This window comes from Pleurodeles waltl, chromosome 7 (genome assembly GCF_031143425.1).
Source record: "Pleurodeles waltl isolate 20211129_DDA chromosome 7, aPleWal1.hap1.20221129, whole genome shotgun sequence".
NCBI classification, from domain to species: Eukaryota; Metazoa; Chordata; class Amphibia; order Caudata; family Salamandridae; genus Pleurodeles; species Pleurodeles waltl.
Window position 1 is genome coordinate 1,488,550,828 of NC_090446.1, and position 11,627 is coordinate 1,488,562,454.

An 11,627-nucleotide genomic window follows, 5' to 3' on the forward strand; every position below is an offset into this window, starting at 1 on the left:
ATATCCAATATGGATTACTACACCCATGCCTTTTTAAAATCACTTTCAAGGACACGTCTTACTCCTTTGAAGAACGTGTGGACTTACAAACCTCATCAACCAAAATAAAACAGAAGCCATTGATTTGCAGACATCTTATGTTACATGATAGCTCTAACATTTCAATATACTAATGCTTATCTTCGTTCTTAGCTAATGTTTATTGCAATGACCATGGATCTAGGGCCATCCTCTATCACTCAGTTGTTATACTATTTTACTGCTTTTTTGTGTCCACTCATTCTGTTTTACTTATTGTATGTTTTTTTGCAATTTATTGTTATTTATTGATTATTTCTCCTTATGTCCCATTTACCTTTCACCAAATAGGATCCTATTGTGGACTTCACATGTTGTTTCCTCCCTCTTGTTTTGTTCACATCATCCCATGTGTCCTCCTCCACCAATCCAGTGGTAAGTGTGGTCTTCCTCTTTCAGTTTCTATGCCTCAAGTATATTTATATAATTGTTGCCTGGTTCTATTTGATTAATTATATATTCCCATATGTCTTTTTCATCTTGTTCCTACATATCTTAATTCTTTGTCTTATCGCTAATACCCGAAGGTGCTCTGTCAATCAATCAATCAATCAATCAATCTAAAAAAATTATAGAGTGTGCTACTCACCCGTAAGGGTCTCAAGGCGCTGGGGGGGGGAAGGAGGAGGGGGGGGGGGATGCCGATTACTGTTCGAAAAGCCATGTCTTGAGGTGTTTTCTGAAAGGCAGGAGGTCCTGGGTCTTGCAGAGGTTGGTGGGGAGGGAATTCCAGGTTTTGTGAGCGAGGTAGGAGAAGGATCTGCCTCCGGTGGCGGCGCGTTGGATGCGGGGGACTGTGGCGAGTGCGAGGTCGGGGGAGCGGAGGTGGCGAGCGGGAGTGTGGAAGTTCACTCTTTCGTTGAGGTAGGTTGGTCCGGTGTTGTGGAGGGATTTGTGTGCATGGATAAGAACTTTGAAGATTATTCTTTTGTCGATCGGAAGCCAGTGAAGGGATCTGAGGTGAGAGGAGATCTGTTCATGGCATCTATCTCTCTCTCAGGTGCTCTGCTGTCACTCTATGCTATGGGGAATTTCCGTTCATTTCTTACCTTTTTTCATCATTCATGGACCTTTGTTCCTGGAATACCATAAGTATGCATATTCTGTCCTCAGAGGTTGTGTGCCTCCACCTTTCTCTATATACCAGCCTAGCTCCCTTCTCGTCCTTCTTTTTCTCCTTGTTTCAAATATTTTAATCTGCCTTGTTTTTTCAATTAATCAGTAACTGCATATATCTTATTTATTTAATGCAATTTAGAACAGTTACATGGAATGTCAAGGGGCTTGAAACCCATCAAATGTCAGCATTTTTAATCTCATTTAGCCGTTTGAAATGTCATGTAGCTTTGCTGCAAGAGACGCATTTCAACTAATTGGGGGCTCCCAAACTTAGGAAACAGTGGGTAGGTGAAATTTTCTCATTCCCTTCCAGCACCAACAAAAATAGCATCATAATTCTTTGGCAAAAATCCCTACATAGTACTAAACACTCCCAACACCACAATACATTGGTTATTAGTTACCCTCACCATTGATGATACTACTCTCACTATACTTAGTCTATATGGTCCACCTTATCCAGATTCCAATTTTTGGCAAACACTCTCACACACTATCACAGAACATGCCTCCGACAGCTTAGTAGAGGGAGCAGACTTCAATTAACTATTTTGATCCTTTTTTGGATAGGCATTCTACCTCACACCATGCCTCACATAAGGCCTTCAAAAATGTAATTTGTTACTGCTCACCCTCTGATTCATGAAGGCTATACCAACCCAACCTATTAGAATACTCTTTTTTTCTCTACTCACCATCCCCACAGGCGTGGCTCTTCCACTAGGGCGGATGAGCGTAGCCCCCCACCAGCAGCGGCAGCTGCAAACCTTTTGATACAAAATGATAATAAACTAAGTTTATTATCATTTTGTATTAAAAGGGGTGAACATTTCCCTCAGTGCGCATGTATTTTTGGCTGGCCATCTCAGGCTGGCCAAACACACATGCGCACAGGGCTCTCTCCAGCCGGGCACTGTGTAGCCGGGCTGAAGATAGCCTGCACAGGCTCCCAGTCTGCCTGGGAGTGCCTTGGCTGGACAATCCCAGCCAATCCTGCTCTGAGCAGTGTCAAGATTTGCCGCAGGGCAGGCTGGGAACTTGTGTCTGCAGTCTGGAGCGACGACGGAGGAGCGGAACAGCACAGCACGGAATTTAGGTACGTTTTTATTTTATTTCCCCCCCGTGCCGCCCTGTGATTCCCCTTTTCCCTCCCACAAGCCATAACTGCATCCCTAATCTAAACTGGATTTTATTTTCCTTTGGAAACGTTTACCACAACATGTAGTCAACTCAGAGATTGGTTCTATATCAATTTCAGATCACGCTCCAGTGCTGACTGATCTAGACATACTTAACAGTAGGCCTAACAAATCCTCTGGGAGATTCAATAATTCATCACTTTCAGATGCCTCTTTCCTCAGTTCTTAAACTGCTTTCATTAATGTTTTTGTTTTCCAGATTAGCAATAGTTACCTCACACCATTTCATTTACTCGGGGAAGCCTTTAAGGTAGATTCAAGAGGCTTCATCATTGGTTTTATCCACTTCTAGAAAAAAACTATGTAACAGAAATCTGCTTCTATCTTGGCACATACAAAATCCCTTGAACATAATTATTATACCATCAAAATAGCAAACATGGGGGGTCATTACAACCTTGGCGGTCTTTTAACAAGACCGCAGAGGGACCGCCGTACGGAAGACCGCCAGTGGTGGCGGTTTGCCGCTCGGCGTATTATGACCGTTGGCTGCCCTCCGTCGTTTTTCTGACAGAGAGCCGCCAACAGCCATACTTGCGGGCGGTGGGGAAGTGGAGGTTGCTCCACCTCCACCGCCACACCAACAGAACACCGCCCAGCTAATCACGTCCTGTGATTCTGCGCGGCGGTGTTCTGTTGGCGGTGTGGTGTCAGCGGAGCTGCCCCCATGGCTCCCGTCCCCTCCCGGCGGATCGACGGAACAGGTAAGTTGATCGTCCGTTAGGTTAGGGGGGTGGGGGGGGTGTTGTGTGGGTGCATGGGGGTGTGCGTCTGTCTATGTAGGGGGGGTGTGAGTGCGTGTATGCTTGCGGGGGTGTTGCGTGTTTTGAGAATGAGTGCGTGTATGTCTGTAGGTATGTCTGTATGGATGTGTGTGTGAATGTGGTGTACGTGTCTGACTGTGTGTGTGGATGTTGGCATGTATGTCGGGGTGTGTGCGTGTATGTGTGTTGGTGGTGCCTGCGTGCGTGTCGGGTCTGTATGTGTAAGGTAATGTCGGGGGTTGGTGTGGGGAGGGGGGCGTGGCAGGGGTGGTGGGGGGTGTAGGGGAGGGAGTCGGGGTGGGGGCGGGGGTGGGGGAGACCCCTATCAGTGCCAGGGAAGGAATTCCCTGGCACTGATAGTGCTTACCGCCATGGATTTCATGGCGGTTCCTACCGCTGGAAATCCACGGCGGTAAGCCGGGTCAAAATACCAGCAGCGGTATTGTGACGGCCGCCGGGCTAGAGACCCAGGTCTCCAGCCCAGCGGTCGTCTCAGCCCTGGCGGGCGGAGCGGAAAAGCGGCGGATGGACTCAAAAAAAGACCGCCAGCCTGTTGGCGGTCTTACCGCCGCTTTAACACCGTCTGCCAGGGTTGTAATGACCCCCCTGATCTTAATGCCTTAGTCAATGCTGCGAATAAGTTCAACAAATGTACGACCGAGCAAGCATGCAGATCTCTCCTTAAAAAGAATGATAAGTATTATGGTGGAAATAACAGAGCGGATATACTCCTAGCTTGTTACTTAAAGTGTAGGAAGATATAAACAATTATCAAATCCACAACTAACCAACATGGTGAAAAGCTGTTTGGGGATCCTGATATTACGGAATGCTGTGCCTCTTACTACAAGGATTTATACACTCCAGACAGTGCGCCAGGAGTCTCTTATTTCTCTAATCTTAAACCGAAAACGTCATCACCTACATATCTCTACTTTTTAGAACAGCCAGTTCAAATTGAGGTAATACGCTCTGCAGTTCAGTTTCTTCCAAAAGGGAGAGCACCTGGCCCTGCTGGCCTCATGGTTGAATTTTATCTTCATTTTGCTTAGCACCTCTTCCCCAAACGTTTTACATTATTTACCCATTTCATTAAGTCAAATTGCACTTCTGGCTCCTTTGCAGAAGCTGGTCAGTGCACTGCTCTGCCTCCCGCAGCTCCACCTTGCAAGTAGAACCCTTTCTGCGGGTGGAGTTCGGGCCCTCCTCCACCCACAGGCTTCTGCCTGCGCAACAACCCTGGTGTCTAGTGGGAGAGCTCTGCTTTCCTACTCAGCTACCTTCTTCCTCTCTCTGCCTTTTCTCCTCCTTTCTCTGCTTTGCTGTCTGATCTGCCTCACTTCTGTCCCTTTGTGCTCCTTTTGCTTAGCGCTACTCTCTTCCTCGTTTTTCTCTCACTCCACTCTCTCTCTCTCACTTTTGCTCTCCCCCCTGTCTCTCTCCCCCGCCGCTGCTGCCCCAGCGGCCCGCCCCCTTTTTGCAGTCTGACTCCTTTTTCGCACTGTTTTTCACCCCGCTCCTACCTCCCTACTTAATGGCGGCCACTGCGTGGTAGGCTGAGCAATACCACTGACCTGGTCAGTGCGCTGCTCTGCCTCTCGTGGCTCCACCTTGCAAGTAGAGCCCTTTCCCTGGCTCCACTGAAACCCTGACCCCTGTTAGGAGTTCGAGGCCTGCCTCCACCCTAAGGCTTCTGCGTACGCCTCATCCCTGGTGTCTAGTGGGAGAGCTCTGCTTTCCTACTAGGCTACCTTCTGCCTCTCTCCTCCTTTTTTCCTCCTTTCTCTGCTTTGCTCTCTGCTCTGCTTCACTTCTGTCTCTTTGTGCTCCTTTTGCTTTGCTCTACTCTCTTCCTCGTTTTTCTCATACTCTGCTGTCTCTCTCACTTTCGCTCTCCCACCCCTCTCCCTCCCCCCGCTGCTGCCCCCGCAGCCCTGTCCCCTTTTCGCCCCTGTTTACCGCCGTTTTTCACCCCGCCTCCCTACTTAATTGCAAGCCCATCTGCGCCCGTCTGTGCCCGTCCGCACCTGGACCGTGCCCAGCACCAGAATCTCTGGCTCCCGTCCCCCTCACCGCCACCAGGCACATCTTCACTACGCCGCCGCCACCATCCACGCCCTTAACACCAGACGCTCTCCCACCTGCCTTCAAGCCTCCCCGTAGACCACCCGCCTACCCTTCTCCTGCCGGAACTGCACCTTCACCAGCCTCTGCGGCAACGACCCACCCGCCAAGGCAGGACACAACCACCTCAGATGTATCCTTCTCAACACCCGCTCCATCCACAAGCTCGTAGTAGAGCTATGGAATCTACTCGACTCAGCCTCCCCAGACGTCGCTTTCCTGACCGAGACCTGGATGAACCCCTCCTCAGCGCCTAACATGCCATAGCCAACCCAGACGGCTACAAGATCACAAAATTAAAACCACCCACATTAGGTTTACAGCATATGCATATTATATTTCTCTATTTATGTCACATCCAGACAGCTCCTTTCCTGCTTTTTTACAGGAACTTAGTTTATATTCAGCTGTGTCAGGATATAAACTAAATGTGGACAAAACAGAAGTATTACAACTGAATACATACTGTTCTAAAACCATCTTTGAAGAAGCAGGACTCTCCTGGAACTCTATCAAGATCAAATGCCTACTTGTATACTATGGGAAAACTTTTAAAGACACACTTAACATTAATTCAGATGACTTATCGGACAAACTCCCAACCTTTTCTCAGAAATGGTCTCCGCTATATTTCTCCTGGTGGGGTTGTCTAGATACCATTCAAATGATGCTTCTATCTATTGTAGATTTTTATCTCATGATGCTTCTATATGTATACCCCAGAGTTTTTTTGGCTCAATTGACAATTTTTTTCCAAATGTATTTGGCACGGTAAGTCCCCTCAAATGATTTTAGCAAAGTGAAAACATCCTTAATCCCTAAGGGGACTTAACGTTCCTGACTTTTTTAACTACCACAGGGCTTTTGGTACCAAGTAACTGCAAATCTATTTATCTTCATCAAGTGAGGATCCACAGGAGCTGTGATTCTCTCTGAAACAGGCTATGCTATCTCCTTTTTCCCACAAACATATTCTTTTTATGTCTAGCCCTACCGAATTCTGACTACGTATTATTGTCTCTCATGCATGAACACTTCTGAAACCTTATTTTGTTCTAACGTTTACCCCCATCGAGCAATATTTTAACAGCACTATTTGGTATGGCAATTTACTTACAGGCTCTGGGGGTCATTCGGACTTTGGCGGGCGGCGGAGGCCGCCCGCCAAAGTCCCGCCATCAGAATACCGCTGCGCGGTCATTAGACCGCCGCGGCTATTCTGATTTTCCCGCTGGGCTGGTGGGCGACCACCAGAAGGCCGCCCGCCAGCCCAGCGGGAAACCCCCTTCCACGAGGATGCCAGCTCCGAATGGAGCCGGCGGAGTGGAAAGGGTGCGACGGGTGCATTTGCACCCGTCGCGATTTTCAGAGTCTGCATGGCAGACACTGAAAATCTTGGTGGGGCCCTGTTACGGGGGTCCCTGCAGTGCCCATGCCATTGGCATGGGCACTGCAGGGGCCCCCAGGGGCCCCATGACACCCGTTACCGCCATCCTATTCGCCGCCAGGAACAGGATGGCGGTAAGGGGGTCGGAATCCCCATGGCAGCGCTGCTAGCAGCGCCGCCGTGGAGGATTCCCCAGGGCAGCGGGAAACCGGCGGTACACCGCCGGTTTCCCGTTTCTGACCGCGGCTGTACCGCCGCGGTCAGAATGCCCATGGGAGCACCGCCAGCCTGTTGGCGGTGCTCCCGCGGTCGTTAGCCCTGGCGGTAGTGTACCGCCAGGGTCAGAATGACCCCCTCTGTGTTTGAAGTTGTGGATGAATAAAGGTGTTCTACTCATTCTCAATTCAGGTTCCCCTCTTTGTTTTTCCGAGCTATATTATACTTAAAACTTTTCACCCCATATGCATTCCCAGTTAAAAAAACTATGTAATCATCATCCAGTTACAACATCCATAAACCCTAAAGTGGCTCACATATATAAGCTATTGATCTCACCTGAGTAGGGGAGCAAAAGGTATTCATTTGTTAATAGTAATTTTGACACCTTTGACAAACTCATCGAAAATTTGTCAGAATTTACATTTTTTAATGTTATATACAGTATAGGCCAAAGTTTTACCTTCAAACTTTTAAATCTTCTTGAAGATTTCTCACCTACCAGGACAAAGTCACAAGTTGAGGCCAACCTCGTTGGAACCCTCTTCGGATATGCATTGTGGGAGGCCTCAGTCAAGTTTTCTACGTTCGGCCTTATAAACGTTTGCTGGATGAAATCCTTCATCCAGGACCAAGTCGACAGTGAGGCTGACCACAATGTAGCACTCCTCAGATATACTGTGTGGAAGCCTTAGTCAAACTTTTACCTTCAGACTTTTTTGGAGCTTTATTTCCCTGACGTTGGACAACCCTCCTCAGCAAGCCAATTTCAATGTGACATCATCAGACTGTTTTTCTACGAGCCCCCAGTCAAATCCTGGAAGTCTGGGGCTCCAGAGCTTTTCAGTGGGATGAACCTCAAGTCAGTCCGCATTGCAGTCGACGTTGGCTGGCTTGACTCTCGCCATCGGGTCAGTCCACATATGGAGCTTTTTTCACAAAGTTGCTCCAAACGGCTGGATCTTCTTCCAAAAGTACTTTTAAGGTCTTTCAAGTGTCCACCACTCACCCCAAGTTTCGGAAGATATGAATTGCTCCTTGGGGGTTAGGACTTTAACTCCCAGAATGCACCTGGTCCAAATCCTTAAATGACCACTGGTCACTGGTCAACTGGACTATTTTCGCAGGACTGGATGCAAGGGACTCTAGTCAGCTCCTTTCTACCTGTAGCTTACAGGAAATCCCTTCTTGGAGTGGTAGAAGCAAGGCAAAGTCCTTTTCTTGATGAAGTCCTAAGTGTGCAGCTGGTGCAGTCCTACTGGGTGCAGGGTCCAGGTGCAGGCCAGGAGTACAGCAGTGCAGTCCTTCTTTTTCTTGTCTTCTTCCAGCAGGGATCTGTAGTGTGAGGCAGCTCTGCCATATTTATCCCCGCTCCTGGGGTGGCAAGTGGGGGGTGGATGCTCCTGTCCAATCATGTGCAGGCCACCACCCTATTGAGTGACCACTTCCTGGGAAATGTGGTAAAAATTAATCCCAGAGACCAACATTCCTCCAAAATCTAAGATGGCAAAAATTCAATCTTAGAGTTTAGATCTGGCTGAGTCCACCCACTAGTTTGGCTACGTTTCCCTTAACACACCCCTATCCAGCCCTCATTTAATCTAATCTGGCTGTCTGGGGCTGCAGGAAATGGGTGATGTCCAGTTGCTGTCCCAAATGTCCTGCCCTCCTTTGAAATCCACTTTGGTTGCTCTCTCCCATCCTGTTCTACCATCTGCTGAGGCAGATCTCCGTCCACCAGATGCTTCCTTTGCTTCAGTCCAGGCCACTTCACACCTCATCAAGGCAGCCTGGCTCAGGCTGCCAGATGCTGCCCAATCAGAGAAGGGCCCTACAGGGCTGAAGCTGGTAACTTTTAGCAAGAGTTCTAAAACTCTTTTCCTGTTCACGTTATATTAAATTCAACATCGGCAAGTTGTTGGATTTATTACAACTTTTATTTGATACCAAACTTTTAGTTTCTTCCAATGGAAAATAAGACTTTATTATTTTAAAATAAAGTTTTTCTATGTTAGCCTATGGAGCCCATTCACTACAATAGGAAAAAACAAATTTGACGGTTTATAAAACATCTTTTATAGAAACCCTGCTTATAGTTACAATGTACCCAACCCTAGGGGCACTTAGTGCATACTGTAGGGGTGACATACTTAAAAATAAGGTAGCTTAGGACTTTGGAAGTACTTTTAATTCCAAAGTCGAACTTGGGGTTAACCTTAACGAGAAAGCAGCCAGCAAGGCAGGACTGCTTTTACAATGACACTGGGCACTACAGCAGTGCACCTATGGGTGTACTATCTATGCAGGGAGGGGCTAAACCTACATGCCCTACCATATACTAGGGACGTATAGGTAGGTTGGTACAGCCAATTATAATTAGCCTTATTTTCATATTCCATTTTACACAGAGCACTGGCCCTGGGACTGGTTAGTAGTGCCAAGGGCACAGTTAGAGTCAGTAATCACCAGTATCAGTTAAAATGTTTGGGGGTGACCAGGGAAAAAAGGATAACTTGCCTGCAGTAGTCTGCTGCATTTATTGTATCTGGCTCCTACCAGCATCAAGTCTACAGAGAGCACAGGTCAGTAACAGTCTGCTTTTTTGCATATTCCAGCACAGGACATGGACAATTATTTCCCTTGCAGGGATGCAGACAGTTGTTGCAAGAATGTAAACTTTCATGCAATTGCAGTCTTCCTGATCAGTCAGGAACCATTGGTTGCTCTTACATGCCTCCCAGTGGATGATCCCATGGCCAGCCAGGAAATCTTCGACAAAGACAATGCAGCACATCATCAATGCAGATTGTATGTGACTCAGATTGCATGAGACGCAAATTGTATGTGACTTGTATTTGACTGTACGTGCCAGGTTTCAGGGTGCCACGCATGTCCCTATGATCTTGAGAAATAGCTATACATCCGATATCATATAGACACATCACTTGGTCAGCACATAGCTACCTGTTAGGAATATTATGCCATGCTTCAGGGAGGCAAAAGAACTTATTTGCGCATCTAAAGCCCATAATAGCTAGCATTTAAAGTCAGTAGTCAGCAGAGAAATGGCTACGCCTGTGAATCATAGATTGAGATGTGTCTTACCTATGTAAACATACATGAGCATGTTGTTACGTGTTGTCAGCATTGCATCTTACATGTATCCATCTGTGCCTCCCATACAGATGACTCTCTAATGTCATGACCTCTCTTCAAGAATCATCCACAGCTACACTATCCTCCCACTCACCCTAACCCCAACACCCACATGCCTCCTGGAGCTCCATTCACACCACCAACCCTAACTCCAACATGCACATGTCTCTTGGAGGTCCAGCCACACCACCAACCCTAACCCCAACACCCACATGCCTCTTGGAGCTCCACCCACACCACCAACTCTAACCTCAGCATCTACATGTCTCTTGGAGCACCACCCACACCCCATCCCTAACCTCAACTGTCCCAGCAACCCTAACCTCAACTGTCGCACTCCAATATTTATAACGATTGTGATATCAGCAGAATCCTCATACCACAAAACACTCAAACAAAACACATAACACAACAGTAACAATTAAGGTGTCTTTGAAAATGCGCTCCACACTGAGGGGGTTATTACAACTTTGGAGGAGGTGTTAATCCGTCCCAAAAGTGACGGCAAAGTGACGGATATACCACCAGCCGTATTACGAGTCCAATATATCCTATGGAACTCGTAATACGGCTGGTGGTATATCCGTCACTTTACCGTCACTTTTGGGACGGATTAACACCTCCTCCAAAGTTGTAATAACCCCCTGAGTTACTCAAGTTCGTAGTGTATGTTGGAGGCTTCTTCACCTTCTATTTGGTAAGTTTTAAAATGAAGTGCAGGTTTTGTGTATTTCATGTCGATTCTACTATCAAAGGAAATAACTACTTTGCAGGAAGATGGAGCCAGGAATTAATTTAGTATTGACACAATGTAGCAGCAGAAATCAATGTTTTCATATTGTTTATGTACATAAATGAAAACAGATGTTTGCTCCTGTTAATCAAACTTACAACAAGATAAATGGAACAACATAGCTCACAAATACCTTGGCTACAATTATGCTAAATCGCACCTCAGTGCAAAGTAGCCCCACCAAGACAGGTTCCTGTGGGGTTTCAGTGGATTTTCCATAACCTGAGCCACTTTAAATTCTTTAAGCGTTGTTCCTCCTTTGTGGGTCCGACATTTAGACATAACATTTGTTCTTTTAAAAAGCAAAGGCTTTGACACTTCACGGGCAAGAAAAATATCCCATACCTAGCCCAGTAACCCCCAAACGTTCATACTTGCAAGCTCACAGTGAACAACGCAAAATAATGAGATTGTAGCGTACTTACCATGTGTGAAAAGTAGTTATTTGTAAATCTGCAGCCCACGTCCCCCAGGATTTTGAAAAATACCTAAATCATCCCCGAGTGGATGCAAGGCAGAGAAAAAAGCAGAACTTGGGCTAATCAACATCCTTGTACTGAACATAAAGTCAGCTGTTTCCTTTCTAGCAGCAGCAATATCTGTTACCATGGATTGTGAAACTTCAAGAAATGTTGCATACGGAGGAATGAGTCAGGAGTCCGATTAGCCTGAAACTTGCCATCTCAAAAGACAGCCTGCACCCAGATATTCACAGATTGATCCACAAAGCAATAGGGCACCTTGATGCTCTCTCACTGCAGAGTCGTTTTAAGGCATGGGCAAAGTGGACA

The 11,627-nt window shown here is 46.9% G+C and overlaps 1 protein-coding gene across 5 annotated transcripts in view; it reads right to left on the minus strand.

The window, feature by feature from the left end:
• Window positions 1-11,373, minus strand: part of LOC138246553 (sialic acid-binding Ig-like lectin 7) — a 229,930-nt gene extending 218,557 nt beyond the window's left edge. For all 5 annotated transcript variants that reach the window (XM_069201225.1, XM_069201227.1, XM_069201226.1 and 2 more), the window contains exon 1: window positions 11,262-11,373. The gene's annotated coding sequence lies outside the window, so the exon portion shown is untranslated. The remainder of the gene's footprint in view (window positions 1-11,261) is intronic.
• Between the last annotated feature and the right edge of the window lie 254 nt (window positions 11,374-11,627).